Source organism: Manis pentadactyla, chromosome 13 (assembly GCF_030020395.1).
Source record: "Manis pentadactyla isolate mManPen7 chromosome 13, mManPen7.hap1, whole genome shotgun sequence".
Classification (NCBI taxonomy): domain Eukaryota; kingdom Metazoa; phylum Chordata; class Mammalia; order Pholidota; family Manidae; genus Manis; species Manis pentadactyla.
The window spans coordinates 38,930,234-38,942,569 of record NC_080031.1 but is presented as its reverse complement, the minus strand read 5'-3'; positions in this window follow the sequence as shown (position 1 = coordinate 38,942,569).

Genomic DNA, 12,336 nt, shown 5'->3' with positions numbered 1-12,336 from the left:
ATTTTTTTAAAATTTAAACAATCAGTAATATGGGGATAACAAGCTCTCATAAATGTTTTAAAAGGAACTAAAAACTGCAATTTAGAAACCAGAGAAGACACTAAGCCCAGGAGATACAATGTTTTTATTGACAGTTAAATCATCATCATCATCACCTTCCTCCCCATCATCATCCTCCCCATGATCCTCCCCATCACCATCACCATCTTCCCATCCCCCTCCTCCTCTCCCTAATTCTGGACAATGGGGAAAAATTATGAACAAAATATTCTCTTTGTTGATGGAATGCAATCTAGCAGGAGACACATGAATGACAGATGGAGTGATACAAGAATTAAGTAGAGCAGAGGGACCAACAGTCACTGGGGGCTAGGTGGGAGGGAACACTTGGGCAGAGCCTGACTGCAGGGAAGAGCAGTGCAAGCAGGGGACTGACGGCAAAGACCCCCAAGGCAGAAGCCTGCCTGGCACATCTGAGAAAAAGTGAGAGCACCATGGCTAGAGCAAAATGAGGGGCTAAATACCATTGGATTTCTGGGGAAAGGGCATCATCCTGGACTTTGGAGGCCAAGGTACACTTTGAGTAATATAAATCCCTAGGAGAGTCAGAACAGAAAACTAGTTTAACTTCAGGTTGAGAAGCATATCTCTGTGTGGGGAACAGAGTGGGGCAAAGGTAAATGGTGAGAACTAACGAAAAGGGAAAAAGAGGCTAGGTAAGAGGTCACTGCAGGAGCCCAGGGTGAGGGGTGGGAATGTGGAGTAGGCAGTAGCAGGAAGTGGAGACAGAGACTGCTTTGACTACAAAACTATTTTGCAGGTACAGCTGCCAGAACTTGCAGATGAGATGGGAGGCCTGAGAGGAAGGAGTGAAGACTGACTGCAAGGTGTGGGCATAAGCACCTGAGAAAATGGACTTGTCAGATGCTGACTCAGATGGCAGGCTGCAGGAAAAGCAGATGGCAGCGGACTGCTGGGAGACCAGAGATCAGCTCTGGACATGTTAGGTTCAGGGCAATGACCAATGCTTGAAATACATAAATTTGGGACATCAGCACTTAACGTCAGGGGAGGCAAAGACCCCACCTAGGAGGAGGTGTAGAGCAGAGGAGGCTGGCGGTCAAACGCCAGAGTCCCCTCTGCTCAAAGGAAAGCAGGCCCCGCCTGGCAGAGAAATAATTTCCTAGAGGATGGGACCCAGTTAAATCATCATCACCATCCTGCTGCTGTGTATCAGAACGTTAATAAATGGCAACTGGACTCAGCAGCATGAAGGCCCCTGGTGACTTGGATTAGAGGTCTGGGTGAAGTCAAGGGCTGGGCCCCCTTGGGGAAAGAGCAACAGAAAAGCTCTAAAATTTAACTTAAGTCTTTAAAATTAAAAGACTGACAGCAGAGGATAGCCATGCTCTACTCTCCTAAATGACAGGCTCCCAAGGACCAAACAGCCAGACTCCAATCACTGTTGACCCGAGGCAGAATCAGGGCAGAGTGGATGAACAGTTCAGTTTACACTACCTCCAGTTCCAATTATGCCTTTAAAATGAGCCATTCCCCTGAAATGCCACTTACTAGGCACTCCAGTCTCCACCTCTCCCCAAATCAAGCAGAAGACCCTATAAAATACACCAGAAGATAAAACTGCCTCTTTTTTTAATGCTAATTATCCTTATCCTTTTTTGCCTATAATTTATTTACTTTACTGTGATGTTTGTAGAAATGAAATGTTTTAAAAACCCACATTTTATCACTACAACAAATACCAAATGAATTAGAAGGAAATTCTAAGTAGTCAAATAACTTTACCTGTTTACAATGAACAATAAGGCTAATTTCTAGAGGAAGCTCGCTGCTTATTTTTTTAAATGTGTACAACTTATGTAGAGATATACATATGAATTATATATATATATACTTCCACAAAGATTGTGAAATAATGACCACAGATAAGATAGTTAATACATCCTTTAGCACAGCTGGTACTATTTTCCTTTATCCCTATGATTTTTTTTTTCACCCGCCCTTGTCCCTGCCTTCCCACCAATCCTCCCCAGTTCCTTTCACTTTGTTAACTATTAGTCAATTCTTGAGTTCTGTGATTCTGCTGCTGTTTTGTCCCTTCAGTTTTCCTTTGTTCTTATACTCCACATATGAGTGAGATCATTTGGTACTTGTCTTTCTCTGCCTGGCTTATTTCACTGAGCATAATACCCTCTAGCTCCATCCATGTTGTTGCAAGTGGTAGGATTTGTTTTTTTCTTATGGCTGAGTAATATTCCATTGTGTATATGTACCACATCTTCTTCATCCATTCATCTACTGATGGACACTTAGTTTGCTTCCATATCTTGGCTATTGTAAATAGGGCAGTGATAAACATAGGGGTGCATCTGTCTTTTTCAACCTGGAGTGCTGCATTCTTAGGGTAAATTCCTAGAAGTGGAATTCCTGGGTCAAATGGTAAGTCTATTTGGAGCATTTTGAGGAACCAAATTGTCTTGATTACTGTGGCTTTGTAGTAGAGCTTGAAGTTAGGGAGCATCCCCTTTTATTCTTTTTGATGCAATTGTGAATGCAATTGTTTTCCTGATTTCTCTTTCTTCTAGTTCACTGTTAGTGTATAGGAATGCAACAGATTTCTTTGTATTAATTTTGTATCCTGCAACTTTCCTGAATTCAGATATTAGATTAAAAAAGACTGAAATTGCACCAACCAACTTCTCAGACCAAAAGGGTATAAAACTAGAAATAAACTGTACCAGGAAAACAAAAAGGCTCACAAACACATGGAGGCTTAACAACATGCTCCTAAATAATCAATGGATAAATGACTGAATTAAAACAGAGATCATTGCTGGTAAATAGTCTGTTTAGATTTTCTGTTTCTTCCTGGGTCAGTCTTGGAAAGTTGTATTTTTCTGGAAAGTTGTCCATTTTTTCTAGGTTATCCAATTTGTTAGAATATTTATTTTCATACTATTCTTTAATAATTCTTTGTATTTCTGTTGTGTCCATCATGATTTTTCATTTCTCATTTCTGATTCTGTTTATGTGTGTAGATTCTCTTTTTTCTTAATAAGTCTTGCTAGGAGTTTATCTATTTTGTTTATTTTCTCAAAGAACCAGTTGTTCATTTCATTAATTTTTTCTATGGTTTTATTCTTCTCAATTTTATTCATTTCTTCTCTGATCTTTATTATATCTCTTCTTCTGCTGACTTTGGGTGTCATTTATTCTTTTTCCATTTTCAATAATTATAAATTTATACTATTCATTTGGGATTGTTCTCCCTTCTTTAAATAGGCCTGGATTGCTATATATTTTCCTCTTAGAACTGTCTTTTCTGCGTCCCACAGAAGTTGGGGGTGTTATGCTTTTGTTTTCATTTGTTTCCGTGTATTACTTGATCTGTTTCAATTTGGTTATTTATCCATTGATTATTTAGGAGCATGTTGTTAAGCCTCCATGTGTTTGTGAGCCTTTTTGTTTTATTGGTACAATTTATTTCTAGTTTTATATGCTTTTGGTCTGAGAAGTTGGTTGGTACAATTTCAGTCTTTTTGAATGCACTGAGGCTCTTTTTGTGGCCTAGTATGTGGTCTATTCTGGAAAGTGTTTCATGTGCACTTGAAAAGAATATTTATCCTGCTTCTTTTGTGGGGAGAGGTCTGTAGATATCTGTTAGGTCCATCTGTTCTAATGTGTTGTTCAATCCCTCTGTCTTCTTCCTTATTTTCTCTCTGGTTGATCTGTCCTTTCGAATGGGTGGACTGTTCAAGTCACTTCGTTATATTCTATTTCCCCTTTTAATTCTGTTAGTATTTGTTTCATGTATGTAAGTGCTCCTGTGTTGTATGCATAGATATTTATAATGATTATATCCTTTTGTTGGATTGACCCCTTTATCATTATGTAATGTCCTCCTTTTCCTCTCTTGATTTTCTTTGTTTTGAAGTCTATTGTGATACAAGTCTGCAACACCTGCTCTTTTCTCCCTATTAGTTCCATGAATTATCTTTTTCTATCCCTCACTTTTAGTTTATGTCTTTGGGTTTGAAGTGAGTCTCTTGTAAGCAGCATGTAGTTGGGTTTTGTTTTTTATCCATTCAGTGAACGTGTGTCTTTTGATTGGTACATGAAGACCATTTATATTTAGGGTGATTATCAATGGGTATGTACTTTTTGCCACTGCAGGTTTTAGATTCATGGTTACCAAAGGTTCACGGGTAACTTCCTTACTATCTAAGAGTCTAACTTAACTCACTTAGTATGCTATTACAACAAACAGAATCTAAAGGTTCTTTTTATTCTTTCTTTTTCTTCCTCCTCCATTCTTTATATTTTAGGTATCATATTCTGTGTTCTTTGTCTGTCCCTTTTTAATACCTCTGGTGGCAGCTATTTAACCTTAGGAACACTTCCATCTATAGCACTCCCTGTAAAATACACTGTAGAGATGGTTTGTGGAAGCTAAATTCTCTCAGCTTTTGCTTATCCAGAAATTGTTTAATCCCTCCTTCAAATTTAAATGATAATCTTGCCAGATAAAGTATTCTTGGTTCGAAGCCCTTGTGCCTCATTGCATTAAATACATCATGCCACTCCCTTCTGACCTGTAAGGTTTCTTCTGAGAGGTCTGATGATAGCCTGATGGGTTTTCCTTTGTATGTGATCTTATTTCTCTCTCTGGCTGCTTTTATTAGTCTGTCCTTATCCTTGATCTTTGCCATTTTAATTATTATATGTCTTGGTGTTGTCCTCCTTGGGTCCCTTGTGTTGGGAGATCTGCGTACCTCCATGGCCTGAGAGACTATCTCCTTCCCCAGATTGGGGACATTTTCAGCAATGCATCCTTGAAGACACTTTCTCTTTTTCTCTCTTTTCTTCTTCTGGTACCTGTATAATACGAATATTGTTCCGGTTGGTTTGGCCACACAGTTCTCTCAGTATTCTTTCATTTGTAGAGATTCTTTTTTCTCTCTGTGCCTCAGCTTCTTTGTATTCCTCTTCACTGATTTCTAATTCATTTATCATCTGCTGCACGATATCTAATCTGCTTTTAATACCCTCCATTGTGTTCTTCAATCATTGGATCTCTGTCCTTAATTTGTTCCTGAGTTCTTCAATATTTTTCTGTACCTCCATGATCATGTTAATGATTTTTATTGATTTTTATTTTGAAATCTTTTTCAGGACGATTCATGAAGTCGATTTCATTTCAATCTTTCTCAGGTGTATTCATAATTGCTTTGAACCAGGTTCCTTTGACATTTCATAATTCATCTGTGGTGCCCTCTAGTGTGCAAAAACTCTACTCTTTGGAGCTGCTCAGCCTCTGGAGCAATGTTGGGGGTTGCAGGAGAGCAGTGTTCATGCTTTGGGGGCAGGAATTAGCTGTTTCCTACTTCCCAGTTGCTATGCCTTTCTCCCCTGCCAGAACTAGTGGGCCAAACACACAGGTGTAAGCCTCTATGCGTTTGTAGCTGCTGTAGGAGGAGCTTCCCTCTGGCTGGCCTGACTCCAGGGCAGGGGTTGCCTGTTTGTGAGCCTGTGCAAGGTGCAGGGTAGCCAGGAGGAAGACACAGCAGGGTGCGTACCATGGTGGGGGGCCTTGGAGCTGCATAGCCAGCCAGGGGGATGGAGTGCCTGAAGATTGTTTAAGCTCCCATCCTGCTGGGCAGAGTGCACCTCGACAATTTTATCTACCTGTCCTTTCTCAGTAGGTCTACTGTCTTTGAGTAGTCTCAAAGGTCTCAGTAGGTCTCAATTTTGTCTACTGTCCTTTGAGCAGTAAGCTTTGTGCAATCCTTGCCCCTTCAGCAGTGCTCTTGCTTTAAGGAAGTGTCTCAAACTCCCCACCCAGATTAGGTGTATATGAATCCCTGTTTTCCACAAGCACCTGGAATCTCCATCTTGCCAGGTATTCCGCCTGTCTTAGCTTTTCAAACGCACTAAATCACCAGAGCACCATTCAATGTAAGTTCATGCTCCCACCTAGAGCAGATCTCCAGGGCTAGGTGTTCAGCAGTCCCTGGCCTCCACTCCCTCCCTGCTCTGTTTCTCTTCCTCCTGCGGGTGAGTTGGGATGGGGAAAGGGCTTGGGCCCTGCTGGGCCACAGCTTTGGTACGTTACCCTGTTCCATGAGGTCTGCTCTTTCCTCCAGGTGTATGCAGTCCAGTGCAGCCCTCTTTCCTGTTGCTCTTTCAGGATTAGTTGTATAATTATATTTTCATATTGTATGTGGTTTTAGGAGGAGGTCTCTGTCTCACCTCTCACACTGTCATCTTTAATCCATTCCCCTTCCAAGGAATTTATTCCAATTCAAAAGATAATCTTTTTCAATAGATTCAGAAGGTTCCAGTGAAGATTCATGGAATCACCAAATTATATTCTTATCCAGGGGTTGAAATTATTCCAATGATCCTTTACTTCAGTTTTGAGTATTAAGTACTTAGATGAGAATTTACTTTATATGACTAAACAAGCTTTCCTTATATTATGGTTTGAACTTGACTTTTAAAAATGGCATATGGCATATACCTAAGCAGGGAGAAGAAAGATATTTCCCATATGCAGTCCCATCCCGGGTCGTCCGCCCACAGCCCACACCGTCCCTTTAGGACTTTTTTCTTCCCTAGAGAACCTTGCTGATGCAAAATACACTTCAGTGGTTATTCTGAGCTCTGTCTTATTTCCCCACCCTCACTCACTCTCAGAGTTAACTTTAAATATTTATCTCATCTCTGTGCTAGCTACACTGTTACCTAAACTAAGGAGAGCTTGGTGCCTTAGGTCTGTGTAGGGGAAAAGAGGCTTTTCCTGCATGTGGTGTTGCAGCTCTGTGTGACTTACCTGTTTGTGGAGGAAGCCAGGAGGAAGGATTCTTTGGGTTCTGACCATCCTAGAATCATGCCTGGAAAGAATATTTACATGTATATATTCCCATGTAACTTCCACTAGAATCGATAGACACATTCCAGCACCCTAGAAGCTTCCCTCACACCTTTTCCTAGTCATTACTTAGGAAGAATTCAGTGCCTTTTTGTGTCATGCCAAAGCCTCTGGGAGGCAAGTAGCTAAGATTTCTTTTTTTTAATTGAGATATGATTCACATACCATAGCATTCATGGTTTGAAATTGTACAACTCAATGTTTAGAATTATAGCTCCACCGCTACTACCTAATGTTCCAAAACATTTTTATAACCCCAAAAGTGGACCCCCTACCCATTAATAGTATCCCTCCAGCAACCACAGCTCCAGCACCCAATAATCTGCTTTCTTTGTCTCAGTGGATTTGTACATTCATAGTTCATATAAATGGTCTTTTATTCCTGGCTTCTTTCATTTACTATATTGTCAGGGCTCATCCTTATTTCTAGTGTGTATCAGTACCTCCTTCCTTTCTATGACTCAATTGTTTTCCATCATATGGAAATATATATTTCACATTTTGTTTATCCAGTCATCAATAGATGAATATTTGAATTGTTTCTACTTTTTGGCTTTTAATGAATATTGCTGCTTATGAACATTCCTGTACAAGTTTTTGAATGAAAGTATGTTTTAGTTCTCTGGGTATCTACTAGAAGGGGAATTGCTGGGCCTCATAGTGATGGTATGTTTAAGTTTGGAGAAACTGCCAGACTTTTCCACAGCAGCTGCATCACTTTTCATTCCCACCAGCAATGCGTGAGGGAGCCAAGTTCTCCACATTTTTGTCTGTACATGTTATTGCCTTTCTGTTCTTAGCCATCCTACTGAGAAAGTGATTTTGCTTTGCATTTTCCCAATAGCTGAGGATGATGAACGTCTTTTTGTGGACTTATTTGGCCAACATTTCGTAATGGCACTAACGATGGCTTGTTTGGTGCCATGTCCGATACCCGTACCTTTATTATTACAGTAATTATCACATAGCATGTTTATATTGGTTAGGATACCGCTTGCTGTTATAACAAATAGTGACTTCAACATTTTAGCATCTCAACACAGTAGTTTATTTCTCAGTCATGTGATAGTCACTGGGTATTCCTGGTTGCCCATGGCTTCCCCACAGGTGACTGAGGAGCCCAAACATCTCCCTTCCTGTAGGGCTGCCATCATCCAGAGCCTCTCTGGTGTTGTCTGTATCTAGCTGGCAGTTGGGAAAAGAACAGAGAGAAGGTATACCTGGTTCTAAACAGTCTTGGCCTGAGTGTACAGTGAACATCCCTTCCTACTTGCGTTCTCATGGGGAGAAGTAGTCACTTGACACACTGGCTGCTGGTAGGACTGGCTGGGCAGCTGCTTCTCAGTGGAGCACAAGTGTTGCAACCATCTCTGATGTAGCATAAGAAAACTAACAATTATTTAGTGGCTGGCACCGCTCCATTACTTTCAAGTATTTAATCTCATTTTGTCTTGAATACAAAACACCTTGTAGGATATTGTTCTTGTCTTATGAAAGAGAAAATGAAGGGCTCTTTCCATTGTACCACCCTGGCCCCCGGTGTTCAAAGCATTATGAAAGAGAGCTAAACCAAGCTAGATGATGAAAACTGGGAAATGAAGTGAGTAACTTGTTTCCAAGTTCCTAGAACCCTTTTTTATACAATAGGGGGATCTTCAAGGCCCATGAACAGCTGCTCATTCATCTTCCAGAGTCATTGCTTACTGAGTACACAGCTCCCAGGCCATGCTCTCAGCTTCCTCATCTTAAAACATGTAACTGGTTATTCTTGCCCATCTCTTCTGTCATTTTATGTGTGATAAATTGGATTCCTAATCTCTTTTCTTTTTTGTCTCCCTGTTGAAAGTGTTCTATAATACTGGTTTTTAACAAGAAATGGTTGACTTGGTTCCTGACCAGGTACAATACCATAATGATTTTATCTTTATTTAAATGGGTTTCTTCTTGAACAAAAACACAATTCACTCCTTAGACTCTCTCGGTAGCTTTGCATTAACTCATCAGAATGGGTTTTTCCTCTTGCTTATTATTAATTAATAAATTTATTTATTTATTATCCTTTTTATTTTTTGTTTCCATTAGTTGATGGACTTAAATAGCTTATATGTTTTTTAACCTCATCCTGTTAGCATTTATATGCTACTGCAGTTTAAGTGTTTTGCAAGTTAATAAATAATATATTAGAAGAACAAGAGTAACTAGCAAGAAGGCAAGTGTCTGTTAACCCCCTAAGGATCAGTGAAACCAAAGGTTATGATTTATGTTTATAGACATAACTTAAATCTGTTGTACCTCCCATTTCTGAATTAGGTCTTAAGAAATGTAGTAGAAGCCACTCAGATGGTAGAAGAAAATCTTTCCTTTTTAACTAATATACTCCAGAGCAGTCCTCAAGAGAGGATTCTATTAGTTTCAGGAGGTATAGCCTGTTTTATATTGAAATCAAGTATGTGAGTCATGTTATAACTGAAATTCTATATAATATTTAGAGGCCATAGCCCTGCCTCTTGACAGCACTCTACCTAGTCAAGAAAGCAGAGGACAGATTTTTGCTGTTCTCTGAAAAATATCTATGGAATGACAAATCTCCCTGTAAGTCCCTCTTTTCCTGGGGCAGGATATTTTCCTTTATTGCTATCCTAAATTCTTTCTCCTATAGTTGGAGCTTCTTTTGCTTTGCTTTCAAGATAAAGGCTCATTTTTTTATCATAGCTAACCCTGGTTTTTTTTTGAGAGGGCATCTCTCATATTTATTGATCAAATGGTTGTAACAACAATAAAATTCTGTATAGGGGACTCAATGCACAATCATTAATCAACCCCAAGCCTAATTCTCAATAGTCTCCAATCTTCTGAAATGTAACGAACAAGTTCTTACATGGATAACCCTGTTTTTTAATTGACTGATTTATATATTTGTATATGTTTATTAGTTTATCAGCTTTCTAACTCCTTGCTATAAAAAATTAGGAATTTAGCTTACTTAACCACTTCTCAGTATTTGTTAGTTATGTTTTTATTTTTAGTCCTGCTACTACATTACCTACCTTTTAAAATTAAACAATATGCTTAAACCTCTATTTTCTGATCCATCAATTGAGGACAGTACTTCTTGACTCCCTATTACATTAATGATGAAATTACCACACCACACATTCCTCTCTCTCTCTCCCCATCTTCTGTTAGCTCTCTCACCGCTCTGACATTGTAAAAATTTAGGATACTTATTTCCTAATCTGTCACTTATAGTTAAATCTTCCATGTGTTAACTCTAAATTGATTCTGAGAAAGTAAAACCATGACGAACCTATTATAATGTTATGGTAATATATACATTGTTCACTAAAGATCTAGTGACTCATTGGATGTGTGGTGAGGGAATAATATTATCCTATGTCATTAAACTTGGAACCCTCTTTGAATTTTGCTGTGTTCAGACCACGTAGATTCAATTCCTACAAGTTCTCATAATTATTCCACAAATAATAAATAAATAGCTTCATATCAGCCAGCTTATTGTTTTCCTGGAGTTCCTAATTGCCTCTTTGTCTTGTTACAGAAGCATCTGAGGCGTACCGTATCTTCCTTGTGTGATTTTGAATGGACTGCTTCGTAGGCATACTTTACAACTGTGATGCTAAAATTTAGTTTTCTTTCCTATCTAGCTTGGTTCCACTGTTTCTTGGATTTCTTTTTGTGGAATGTGGGTAAACGGTTAACAAAACTCTTTCATTTGTAGTCAGATATTGACTTTGGGCCCAGTTACCTATCTAGATCTGTTCTCCTTTAAGCCTGATAGAAATAGACTGTTAGCTGTGTTACTAGGCAACATTGTTTATATAAAGATTACCCCTGACTGGTGAATTGCACCTGGCTCAGGAGAACTGTAAATATGTGGTTGGAAGCCATAGCTTGGGTTTCTTGACTGTGATGACTTTTGTGACTAGCATGTCCCTTGTGAAAATTCTGGGATCTGTGTTTATGGATCTATTACAAGAAATACTAGTTTTGATTTGGACTCTGAGACATCTAAGTCAGACTGGCCCCACACTGCCCAGTGTGAATCCTGGGCACTGTCACCTGAGCTGTCACCTCAATGGCAGCAGGAATAGCTCCTGCACAGTTGTGAGGACGCTGCAGTGATTCCCACGGAAGTGAAATAACCTGCTGCTCCCCTGGTGGCTATGTTTCCTGTTCTCTCTCCTGGGTGCATTTGATGCTAAATATGGCTTGGTAGAGTCTTAGTTATAAAGATTCCTCATGGGCATTGCAGAGGAAATATATAGGTAATTGTTTTCAGAAAGGGTATGTGAAAAAAAAAGTTCAAAAAGCCTGCATGCCTGAATCAACTCAGTTCCTTTGGCATTTTGAAGGTTGGATTTATTGCCATCTAGTATCTAAGGTTGCTACTGAGAAATCTGGTATAATCTCATTATTATTCTTTCTAGTAATTTTTCCCTGTAGAAATCTTTAGAATCCTCTCTTTATCCTTGGAGGCCTTACATTTCACAATGATATGTCTGGACCTGGGTCATTTTTCATCTTTCCTGGTCAGTTTGCTGCAGTATGGAAATCTGCCCAGTTCTCCTCAGATTTATGAATAATATTTCATCCACTTGAATTGCTAATATCCTTCCCTCCAGTCTGCAACACATTTATGAATGTATTCCCTTTGACTTTCTTTGTATTCTTCACCTCATTGGTTTTCCTAGCAGGGAGAAAGGAAATTGTGTCTACAATGTCATGCATTTTAATCTTGGATTCCCAAAAGCTCAGCTGTGTGGGCTTTTAATACTCCCCAGTGTCCCCAGACCTTTTTCCTTGCCTTCTTTGTGCCTGGACGTGCTTCTCCCACTTTATGTAACTGTCTTGTTTCCTGCCAACATGTACTCCTTAACACACTAACCTCACTCATGTTCATGTTTTAAGTGCTGTACATGGCAACATCCTCATAGCTTTTCAGAACCTTGAAGCCACTTACCCCAAGCACAAGTTGTGCTTCTCTGAAAAGGGCACCTGCCTCATTTTTCTTATGCTTCTCCCGTTGGGCCTCTCAAACCCTAGTTCTGTAAGAGTGTATCTTCCTTCTGCCTTTCCCCAGGACTTCAAAAGTCCATGTCCACCTAGGTTTCCTCTCTGATGGGGGGCTGGCTGACTTGGGACCTTGGAGCACCAGCCTAGACCAGGGAATTTCCATCGCATCCAAACATTAGAAAGTTCCTCCCCTGTGCCTTCCCAGAAAAACACGGATGCTGTCTGTGGGTCCAGCTCATCTGCTTCCTCATCTTCAGCATGATGATACTCTATCTGAGAAGCAGTGTGTCCCTGCAGCTGATTAGACTGTCACTTAGTATTGGGGAAGGACAATGTTCTGTTCTGGGGTC